This window comes from Desmodus rotundus, chromosome 5 (genome assembly GCF_022682495.2).
Source record: "Desmodus rotundus isolate HL8 chromosome 5, HLdesRot8A.1, whole genome shotgun sequence".
Lineage (NCBI taxonomy): Eukaryota > Metazoa > Chordata > Mammalia > Chiroptera > Phyllostomidae > Desmodus > Desmodus rotundus.
The window spans coordinates 118,451,652-118,464,170 of record NC_071391.1 but is presented as its reverse complement, the minus strand read 5'-3'; positions in this window follow the sequence as shown (position 1 = coordinate 118,464,170).

Here is a 12,519-nt window from a genome sequence, read left to right as displayed (position 1 = left end):
TGTTGGTCCTTGCCTTTCATGACTTGGAATACTTCTTTCCAGCCCCTTCTTGCCTGTAAGGTCTCTTTTGAGAAATCAGCTGACAGTCTTATGGGAACTCCTTTGTAGGTAACTGTGTTCTTTTCTCTTGCTGCTTCTAAGATTCTCTCCTTATGTTTAATCTTAGGTAATGTAATTATGATGTGCCTTGGTGTGTTCTTCCTTGGGTCCAGCTTCTTTGGGACTCTCTGAGCTTCCTGAACTTCCTGGAAGTCTATTTCCTTTGCCAGATTAGGGAAGTTCTCCTTCATTATTTGTTCAAATAAGTTTTCAATTTTTTGTTCTTCCTCTTCTCCTTCTGGCACCCCTATAATTCGGATGTTGGAACATTGCAAGATGTCCTGGAGGTTCCTAAGCCTCTCCTCATTTTTCCGAATTCTTGTTTCTTCATTCTTTTCTGGTTGGATGTTTCTTTCTTCCTTCTGGTCCACACCGTTGATCTGAGTTCCAGTTTCCTTTGCATCACTATTGGTTCCCTGTACATTTTCCTTTCTTTCTCTTGGCATAGTCTTCATTTTTCCATCTAGTTTTCGAACAAATTCAACCAATTCTGTGAGCATCTTAATAACCAGTGTTTTGAACTGTGCATCCGATAGGTTGGCTATCTCTTCCTCGCTTAGTTGTATTTTTTTCTGGAGCTTTGAAGAGTTCTGTCATTTGGGCCATTTTTTTTTTTTTTTTTTTGTCTTGGCGGGTCTGTTACTTAAAGGGGCGGAGCCTTAGGTGTTCACCGAGCTGGGGTAATGCTGGTCGCTGCGCTGTGACGCCATACGTGGGGGAGGGGCCGAGAGGGAGCAATGGTGCCCGCTCCACTCTCCACCGGATTTCTATCACTCCCTCCGCTACCCACAATCAAATTGGGCCGCTCTGTGCTGGTTCCCGAGTGGGTGGACCTGCACACGCTCTAGACCCCTGTGGGTCTCTCCAACGACCTCTCCTGTGAGGCTGGGAGTCCCTCCTGCTGCTGCCCCAACCCCCACGGGCATTTTCAATCAGAGGTTTGAGGCTTTATTTCGCCACACTGGAGCCCTGGGTTGCGAGGTCTGCTTTGCTCCCTGTCGTTCCTCCCAGTTTATCTGTGAGCGAGTGTGGGGCCACAGGGTGCTACCCACTGCTCTGCCTGCCCCGTTCTCCGCCACTCTGAGTCCAGCCCTCTCGGTTTATCTGTGAGAATGTGGGGCCGCAGGGTCTGCTAGTGCTCGGACTGCCTCCGCCGTTCGACCCACACTCCGCCAGTCTCGGTCCTGCCACAGCCACGTGAGTCCTCTCCACCCCGGTGCCCATCTCCGCCCCTCCTACCGGTCTGGATGAATGTTTGTTTTTTATTTCCTTGGTGTCGGACTTCCTTGCCGTTCGATTTTCTGTCAGTTCTGGTTGTGGGAAGAGGTGCAGTGTGTCTACCTACGCCTCCATCTTGGTTCTCCCCCACTTTACCTTCTTCATCTTCCCCCCACCCTCCTTCCCTCTTGGTAATCACCTGTCATCTATGAGTTTATTTGTCTTGTTTTTTTTTACTTGTTGCTCTTTATTTTATATCCTACATATGAGTAAAACCATATGGTTCTTGTCCTTTCCCATCTGACTTATTTCACTTACCATCGTACTCTCAAGATACATCTGTGTTGTTGAAATGGCAATGTTTCGTCTTTTTATGGCTGAGTACTATTCCACTGTAAATATGTACATCCTTATACACTCATCAGTTAAAGGACACTTAGGTTGCTTCCGTGTCCTGGCTATTGTAAATAACACTGCAATAAGCATAGGGGTACACATATCATTGTCATAGATATGACCAGGATAGTCTCGAAGTAAATGAAGTTCTTCACAGTTTCATCATAAAAGTTTCCATTTTCTGCCTCGTCAGCCCTAAATATAGTAAACTTTATTCATTTTTTCTGACCTGATATGTGAAAAAAGTATAATGTTTCATTTACATTTTCCTGACAATGCATTTGAGCATCTTGTCATATGATAATTGTAGGATCCATGAGGGCCTGATGTACCCATGGTTGCACACCATTAAAATCACAGAGCCTAGAACCGAACCTAGTATATGACAAGTATTCAATAAAGATGTGCTGAATGAGATCCTAAAGGGATCTCATTAACACTAGAGATAAATAAAATATCTGGAAATGACCTTAACAAGAAATATGTAGAATGTATAAGAAGAAACTATTAAACTTCAGTCAAAAATATTTTTGAGTGGAAACAGATCATGATCCTGATTTGAACAGGATAATATTTGTAAAGTTTTCATTTCTTTCCAGTGTATAATAGATTCAATCTGATTCTAATCAAAATCCCAATGGGAATTTGTGATAAGAGAATTACTAAATTTTTTATGATAAAAATGGCAAAGAAAATTTAGGATAATGATAAAAGTAAAACTAATAGACCTTAACACTTAGAAAACTGATAAATAAAACAATAACTGTAAGAATAAAAGAAGAATGTAATGGTATATGTGTGTGATGTATACATTTATTAATTTAACAATTTAATAGTGATAAATAAATATAAAATGGTAAAGTAAAGAAATCAATTGAGACACAAAAGATTTTTCAACAAATGGAGCTTAAAAACTGGTTATTATTTAGAAAAAATCATTTGAGAGCCTCACCTTATATACCAAAACCACAATAAATTAGATACATTTTAAAATGGGATATAAAAAGTTCATAACATGGGAAAGAAATAAGAAAATAGAAGTAAGCCTTTACCAAGCTTGTGGAAGGAGACTCTCCCAACTGGTATATAAGGTGACTGAAAATATCAGAGGAAAAGATGACTTTCCTATATATAAAAATTCAATCTTCTATATGTAAAACTAAAGTAAAAAAATAGAAACATAATTGCTGCAGATTTAACAAAAAGATACTATCTTTTTTTAAGAAAAAAAGATCGTTTTATTTTAAATGTAACCGTAAATTCAGTAACCAATAACCACCCTGCCCCAACCATTTGCAATATGATAAACTTAAATTTTTACTGCTTTTCTTTTTTTGTATGTATGTATGTATTTTTTTCCCTTTTTTAAATTGTTGTTCAAGTACGATTATCTCCATTTTCGCATCACCACTTTCCCCCACCCCAGCCACCTCCACCTCCCACCCCTCTTTGGCTTTGCCCATGGGTCCTTTATACATGTTCCTTGATGACCCTCCCCCTCTTTCTCTTTCATAAGGAATTCCTACAAGTTAATTGAAATGTATGAAGATGAAAAGACAAACAGGCAAAGACTATGAATATTCTAAAAGAAATTATTAGTCAACAAACACACGAGAAAGTTCAACCTTACTGATAAAAATACTTCAAACTGAATCCCATATTTTCCCTACAAGATTAGCAAAGATTAAAAATAATGAAGTCCCCCCAGCCAGTGTGGCTCAGTTGGTTGGAGGGTGGTCTGGTGGTTGAGAGGCTGCAGGTTCAACTCTGGTCGGGGCATGCACTTGGGCTGCGGGTCGCGTCCCCAGTCCTGCGCCTACAGGAGGTAAGCAGACGATGCTTCTCGCTCACATTGATGTTTCTCTCTCCCTTCTCTCCTTTTTTGTTCCTCTCTCTAAAAAGCAATGAAAACAAATGTCCTCAGATGAGGAGAAAATAATAATAAAAGTCCACTGCTGGTGAGGGCATGAGGAAAATAGTCTCTCTCATATACCCACATTTGGATTATAAATGGGAAAAAGTCTTTTTCAAAACAATTGGTATTCTATATCGAGTATTAAATGATTTTTTGATTTCATAGTTCCACACTGCCAAAAGCTAATTCCCAAAGATTTTTAAAGACCTTTTCTTCAGAATGTTATTCATCATATTGTTATTTTTAAATTGAGTAAAAATCAAAAATAGCCTCAAGGTCCAATAGCTAAGTAAATTGTGCCATATCATTTAATGGGGTATAATGCAAACATTTTAAATAATATTTATGAAGACTAATGACATGGAAAAATATTTATGGCTTCATGTAAGGGAAAGTTAAGGTACAGAAATGAATGTATGGCATGACAATTATATTACAACAAGTATTCTGTAACTTAAAAAATACACAAACCAGTAGTCACTGTGTAGATCTAGTTTAGATGATGCTATAAGTAATTTGCTGTCATTTTCTATAGTTTATTAATAATTATAATGGAAAAATAAACATTTAAAAAGTGATACTTGAATGACTGCTTAAAATTTTTCTCTATTTTGTAGTTAATTTCTACGAACATGTGTTCATGGTCAAGCACATAGGCTGGTGATTGAGTCCTGACTCCCCCACACTGAGGACTTCGGGCAGTTTACTTACCTTCTCCGGGTCTCCATTTCTTCATTATTAAAATGCGGGTATTAATTTTACCTAAATTCAGAGAGATTTGGGGGGCTTAAATGAGTTAATACATAAAAGCTCTTAGTCCAAAGACTAGCACATAGCAAATGCTCGATAAATAGCTATTGTATTCATTATTATTAGCAGTGTAAACCATCTGCACTGCACTTCTATTTGTCCTGTTGGTCTCACCCTCATTGATCCCTGGGAATCACGTTGTATACACACAAACACGATCTCACGCAGCCCAGGTGTGTTGTGAACGATCTTTGAAGCAGGTTCCCACTACCATGTCAAATGCCTGTAAAGGGAACACAGTAAAGACGAGGGGAGCCAAGTGTTCGCAGGGGAGCTGGGCCAGCCAGGTTTCATCATGCCAGCTGCCTGGGAAATGCATTCAGACCTGTGCCTGGCGACTCAGCAGTCATTGCACAAGGCACAGGGAACACGCCCTCAGGGAGATACACGAAGTCACAAAGCAGGTATAGTGTGTCTGCCAGGATCCCCCACCCCTAAACCAGAGGGCAGTAAGAGGTGACAGACACAAAGATGAGACAGAGGCCAGTGAGGACCTTATTACTGAGGGACTCAGCAGGCCCTCCTCACACACACCCCTTGCAGGTACCCAGGGGGACCCCTGCCCTAGAGAGGATGTTAGAGAGCCTTGAAGCGCTAACTCACTAACCATTGGAAATCCTTCTCAGTGAGCAATTTGAAGCCTCCTTCCAGAGTTGGGCATGGATTTGCCTGGATCCTTTCTTTCATTCCTAGCCCTCCCACCTATCCTCAGGTGAGGATAAAATAAGATGAGATGAGATAAAATGAGATTAACATTAGCAGGAGTGTGAAGCTTCTACCCACTCCCAGAAGCCCTAGGGAGTCCGGGAGCTTGTGGGGCTTATACCCAGCGAGGGCTCAATGCTTAATTAAACTTTCCTCAAAGGAATCACACTCAAGGCACACTTAGGTGTGATTTTATTTCCACCTAAAACTCTGCCGTACCTGGCTTAACCTTGGTCCTCTCCCTAGATCTCTCTCCCTCTCTCTGCTGGTTTTTATCTTTTCCTATCACCCCTCACCCTGCTCCCAAGGGTGGGGTGCAAACATTCTACCACTATAGCAGGACAGGTGACAGATGAACCTAATTACAGGGAACAAACAGAACAAACAGCCAAGATTCAGGAAGGACATTTATTCTGACAGAATTAGAATATTTAAAGTGACATGAGACAAGGCTCTGGCTCTGAAACTATACGTTCGTTGCCTTTTGAAAGTAATTTTGCAGAGAGCTTTTAATGATGAGGGGGAAATGCTCACATTCTAATGTCAGGAAAGAAGACTGTAAAAAGGGGGAAAGAAGACTTCAAGGAAAAACATTAAAAATTTGTGCTTTCCACCCTGGCTAGTGGGGCTCAGTGGAATGAGTGCCAGCCTGCAAACCAAAGGATCACCAGTTCAGTTCCCAGTCAGGGCACATGCCTGGGTTGAGGGCCAGGTCCCTGGGAAGGGGCGCACAAGAGGCAACCACACATTGATGTTTCTCTCATTCTTTCTCCCTCCCTTCTCCTCTGTCTAAAAATATTTTTTTTTAAAGTTAGTGCTTTCCCAGTAGAGCAGGATGTGATCTTTATTTTCTTCTTTATGCTTTTTTGCATTCTCCATAATGTGCTTTTTAATCTCACTTTCATGTTTTCCACCAAGACCACAATTCAGCATGTTCTTCAAAAGCTCCTGTCTCTGTCTCCCTGTATCTTCACCCACTCGCTCTGTACTCCTAACCTCAAATGCCTCCGTCCCAGATTCTGCTTCCAGATATGTGTCCCTATAATGCACATTCTCAGGAAAGAAATATATCAAAAAAATTGTAATCATATTTCAGGCTTCTCTTGAGAAATCAGAAGGCCTGTCATACTGCTTTAGGATTCGCATACAGCAACATCCACTTGGTGCCACCCATGGCCAGCCCCTTTAGATGGGCCTTCTTTATAGTCCCACATCCCCCAGGACAGCCTATTGTGTCTCCAGCCTGGAAGTTTAAGTATTCGGTGGTTTATTTTTCAATATAGAACTCTTTCTTTTTTCCATTCCCATTAGAAAAATAAAAGTAACCAAGAGGTCCATCTGCATCAAGGAAAATTAGAGAGCACCTTTCTTCATGAAATAAAGACTATTCCCTGTTAGCTTATATTTGATAAGCTCACAGGGCCTATTTCATTCATTTACATCAGTTTTCTGACCTCTGACCTGTACGGTGGCCAAAATGCCTTTCCAGGTTACTGGATGTGCTGGGCACTCCGTGGCATAAAACGAGAGTAGAAGAGAGGCTCTCTGACCCATGTTCTAGCTCCTGCTCCCCCACTTCATCAGGGCAAGCTGCAGATTTGGTATTAATATACACCCTGCAGTCTGCAGAAATGAACAAAGCCCACTATGATCCCAGGGCTGCAAGCCAGGAAACAGCCATCCCACCTGCACTGAACTACATCATACTTTGGACTGCAAGTAAGTGAAGACCCAAATAAGAGTGGCCTAAATGACACGAGACTCAGCCTCCCTGAGCGTGAGGGAAGATAAACAAATAGCACCACTGCAGCAAGAAAGAATGAGGAATGACTGCTTGATGGACAATTGACAGCATTTTCCTCGTTACCTACATATATTTTAAGGCCCAACTCAAGTGCATCTGCCTCTGGTGCTCCACCCCAGAAAGCCTCCCAGCTCCTTTGAACCAAGAGGGCTGACTGCCTGGGCATCTTCTCTGTAGTAAATTACCCACAGTCTTGCGGCATGCTTTGAATATGTTTGGCAAAGAAAAGTCAGTTCTCAAGTAACAGCAGATGAATGAATGAATGAATGAGTGGTTATATGACCAAATGGACTAGAAGAAGATGTGACTGGAGGAAGCCAGAAGGCCAATGCATTCATCAGGAAAGGGAGAAAGGACTTAGACTAAACCAGAGATAATAAGGATAAAAAATATTTTAGAGATATGTGGTAAGATCTGGTCGCTGTTGACATGTGGCAGTGGGGAGGGGTTGGGAGGAGTTGACAATGCCTCGGTTTCTGGCTTGGACTTTGTAATCCTATTCGGGGGAGAAGAAAGTCAGGGGTTTCTGGAGCTTCCTGACAGTAACCCCCTCTTACTGCCACTGCTCACTAATGCTCTGGGTACGAGAGGATGCTTTCTGGGGAGTGGGATAAAGAGCCCAGTAGTGAGATTAGAGTCAAGATTGTGGCAATGGAGCAGAGAGAGGGTGAATGCAAATCGGGCTGATATTTGGGTTAGATCCAATCCCTGGAAACTCCCCGAATGCAAAACACTTGCTCAGGTCCCTTGGAGAGAGAGGACCTCTCAGCTGCAGGGCTGGGCTGCTGTCACATTAATTCTAGTGCCAGAGTCAACATCCAGGCAGAGGACATAGCTCCATGAGTGAGCCCTGCAAAGCTGCGGGGGAAGGAAGGACAGCTCCAAACACTACAGCAGAAAGTAGGTTGGGAAGAGCCTCAAACATTTAATTAAATGAAATCAGATTGACCTGGCCACTGTATTTTTGATTTCTCCAGCTTAGAAAGAGGAACCCAGGTGTTTGGAAGATCATGCTCCACAATTTGAAGTGTAGGAGACACTGCACCCAAATCACCTCCAATTCAGTTGAAATGTCTCTAGAATGGAACTGTTGACTAGAACGCACTTATAATCAGAAAGGCCTACCTTACACCCAATAATTCTCACCTACAGGAATCAAAGTTGGTCCATGTGCCTGGCAGAATGAGTATACATCATTCTCAAAAAACTCACCATTCAGAAATTTAAGGCTTCCCTCCTTCCCATTGCCCCTTCAAGTCTTCTTTTCTCTAGCTGAAACAATCTTAATTCATCTTGCTTTTCTAAATTCACTCTTTCAGTCATTTTTGCTCATTTCTGTAGCTTCTTTCCTGTTTCTCTTCTGTGCTCCTCCAAATTGCTTCAGCAAGATATCAGGGCCCCAAGCCAGGCCGGACACGGTGAGGAAGCTGCTGTGCACTTTTCTGCCAGTGTGGATTCCTTTTGCCTGAAAAACAGGCAAAGGGGATAAGCAGGCATCTCACAAAAGGAATACAATGGCCAATTTTACTAATAAAGACAAACAAATTAAAACATAGCATTTTTTTTACCTATCAGATAAGCAAAGATGAAAGTGACTCTTGATATTCAGTGTTGAGGAATTTTTCAACTTCTATTGGCAGGAATATAATTTGGAAGAAACTAAGACAAAGGGAATAACTTGACAGCTGTATATCATTTAAGGCAAGTAATTACTGTTACCCATCTATTCACCCTTGTGAATTTATTCTTTAGAAATGTTAGCACAAATGTGTAAAGATACATAAAAAGAGCTTTAGTATTTGTAGAAGGAAAAAATGGAAACAATCTGAACATCCAGTAATAGAGACAAGTTGAACAAATAATGCTACAGATTTGCAATGGAATTCTATGCAGCCATTAAAAAGAAAGACAGAGATCCTACTCTACAGAGTTGGGAATGTCTAGGATATTTCATTAAATGAAAACAAGTTGTAAGCATGGTTTCATCTGTAATAATCTGTGTGTAGACATGCAGAGCTACAGAGATATCCGTCTTGTGTACAGAGTAAAAACACTATAAAATAGTGGGTTCTTTATTTTTCAATTACAGTTCCCATTTAATATATTTTGTAATAGTTTCAGGTGTACAGCTTAGTGATTAGACAATCTTATACTTTAGAAAGTGTTTTCCCTGCTATTTCCAGTACCCACCTGGTAGCGTACACAGTTATTATATCATTGACTGTATCCCCTATCCCATACTTTACATTCCTGTGACTGTTTTGTAACTACCAGTTTGTACTTCTTAATCCCTTCACCTTTCTCACCCCTATGGCAACCACCCATCTGTTCTCTGTATCTATGAGTCTTATTTTTAATATGTTTATTGATTTTTGAGAGAGAAAGGGAGAGACAGAGAGAGAAATCGATGTGAGAGAGAAACAGCCATTGCTTGCCTCCCATATGTGCTCCAACTGGGGCCTGAACCCACAACCCAGGTATGTGCTCTGACTGCTAATTGAACCCCCAACCTTTTGGTGTACAGGGCAACCCTCCAACCAACTAAACCACACCGGTAAGGGCTGTATCTGAACCTTAAAACAGTGGTTCTTAAAGTGAGGTTCCCTTACCAGCAGCATAAACATCACTAGGAAATTTATTAGACATGCAAATTCTCAGGCCACACCCCAGACCAGCTAAATCAAAATCTCTAGCGGTGAGGCCCAGAAATCTGATTTACAATCCCTCCAGGTGATTCTTATGCTCAATAAAATTTCAGAATCATTGCTCCTGAAAAAGCATTTATCTGGAAGTAGGGAAGAAGAGACATAGCTTAAGGGAAATTTTCTACTCAATTATTCACTTCTGTGCTATTGAAAAAATTAATTATATTAATGAGGAATGCTTCTCAAAGTCATGTGCACATCTTATTAGGTTGTACTAACTTATCAGTTGAATGTACTTCTGTGCTCTGCTTGAGGAAAACCCAACAGGGAAAAATTTATATTTGTGAAGATACTTATATTACTAAGCAATTTCTGATATCACTGGAATAATGTGAAATGAACATATGCATCAGAAATTGAACTTGGTTCTGTGTAAGCTGAGAAGAGAACTCAGACTCTGAGCCGTGATTGCCTTATCTGTCACTGAGGGTGACAGCAGCCACCTTGTCTCCTCACAGGTCACAGGGAGGAGCAGTTGACACAGACAGGGTACTACTAATTGCCATGTTATTAGTACCAGAGGTTTCTGTGGGCGCACAATGCAATACACAGATCATGTATCATAGAAATCTACCCTTGAAACCTATATAATCTTATTAACCAATGTCGCCACAATAAATTTAATAAAGAAGCTAATTAAATAAAAGAACTTTAAAGCCATAAAAAAAGATTTATTAAAACATCAAAATGCCTTTAACAACTTGATCAACTCACTCAGTTTTACAGAAACATCATCATTGTATAAAATTGTCCCAGAACGATTCTCCTAGTAGAATCGGCTCTGCCAGAGAACCTTGACACTTGCCTGCCCAGATCACTTTTACTACTGAAATTGGATGAGCCAGTGAATAAGTGCAAGTGATTTCTTTCCACCCATTCCCAAGCCCTCCCGCCAGCCCGCCCGTCAGCCTCAGCCTGCTTTGTGTGGTGTGTCTCTTTTATGGTCTGTGAAAGGCCTTCTTCTTGTCTCTCACCTCCCTGTCCTCAGACAACAAAGCAGCCTTTTCTATTTGCACAAAGTGCTCGTTGCTTTCTTGATCCATGAGAAAACGGGGAGCAGAAGAACAATAATGCGCTGCTTCTTTCGGCTCCAATAAAAAAGTTATGAAACAGAAGCCTGGGGCCAAAGCAGGCGCCCTGTCATGTGTTTCGACAAAGAAATCATTTCTGTACACACAGTCGCTGGGCAGGTGGCAGCAAGTGAGTCCCTGTGGCACCGATCAAGGAGCTCCTGCCCTGTTGATGGCACCCTGGTCTCTGGACCCAGCTAGGTGCCCAGAGTAGCAGGCAGGACCCTGGCATTCCATTCAGAAGGGCCCAGCCTGCATGCAGCATGGGACTGGAGGCCCCTGAGGCTGGCCTCAGCTCCCAGCCCTGCCCCACCAGCCCTGCAAGGGTCTCCCTCTGGCTGCAGGGAAGCTGTTGGGATAAATACGAGTGGATTCTCGGTTTCCCTCATTGAAACACTGATTTGGTAGGTCTGGGGGAAACTTCAAAAACTGGCCTTTTTTTAAGGTCTCTGGATGATTCTGATAGACAACGAAATTTAGGAACCTGTCTTGCAGCCATCTAAAATGTTTCTGTCTGTGAAACTTTAACTCTCCCAGGCACAACTGTGTCATCCACCTTGGCCTTCTCTCTATTCATCACACAGGCCCTCTGAGGGGGCCAGCCCATGCCAATGTGATCACTCCCTTTACACATCGTCCCCCATCCCCCAAAGGTGAGCAGGGGTCAGGTCAACTGCTTCCAACTCCAAGTTGGACACTAGCCCATGCCCCTGGGAAGCTGACTTAAGCATTTGAGCGTTAGCTCCCTAAACTATCAAATTATTGTTCTTCTTTCCTACCCTCTGAAATGATTGTCCTTCTCCCCTTCTCTGCCAGAATCCCTGGAAACCCCAGACCTAAGGGGAGCCCATACTTACATGCCAGCTTTTTTGCATGAGCTTCTACCAAGTGCTCGTGCAGAAGACTGGGGGTGAGGTAGGAGACCCGAGGGAGTTCTCTCTGTGTTGCACAGGCATGGAACCCTACTTAGGGGAAGCGTCCCCAAGTAGTGATCCATAACAGCAGGTGTACATATGTTCTAATTCTGGCTGTGTAATCAACCAGCGGTGTAACCTCGGGGCAGTTGTTAAACATTCTGGACTTCATCTTCCCCATTTGTAAAATGAAGAGATCAGAATAGACCTTGTTTGTCGTTTCCTCTAACCGCTCACCAATCTCTTCTCCACCATGGACATCGACAGGAGCCTTCGGTCTAGCCTTTGGTCTGAGAGTCTGTGACTTCACCGTGCCTGCCTACCTACCTTCTCAGAACAGTGGAGGGAGACCATGCCAAGGTATCTGCATTTTCCCTGTAGGTGATTTTTTTTTTAAAGGGAAATAGCTTGAAGAAATTTCAGAGTCAGAACCCTCAGTATTAGAGAGAGTTCTGAGTGAAGTTTTTTGAAGTTTCCAACTATAATTGTGAATTTGTTTATTTCTTCTTTCCATTCCATCAGCATTTGCCTTATGTATTCTGAAGCTGTTTTATTAGGTGTGTGTGTATTTAGAATCATGCCCTGTTAATATATTGACCCCTTTATCATTATTTAATATCCCCTTTTACACCCAGGAATAGTCCTTGTTCTGAAGTCCCCTGCATCTGATATTAATATAGTCATGCTACCTGATTTTTAAATTGCTACTTGCATGGTATATCTCTCTTTACTTTTAACCTACTATGTCTTTGTGTTTAAAGTAGGGTTTTTTCTGGGGACCACATAGTCAGGCCTACTTTTCCTTCTAATCTGACAATTTCTGCCTTTTATTTGGAGTATTTGGACATTTGCATTTAATATAATTATAAATGTTTGAATTGAA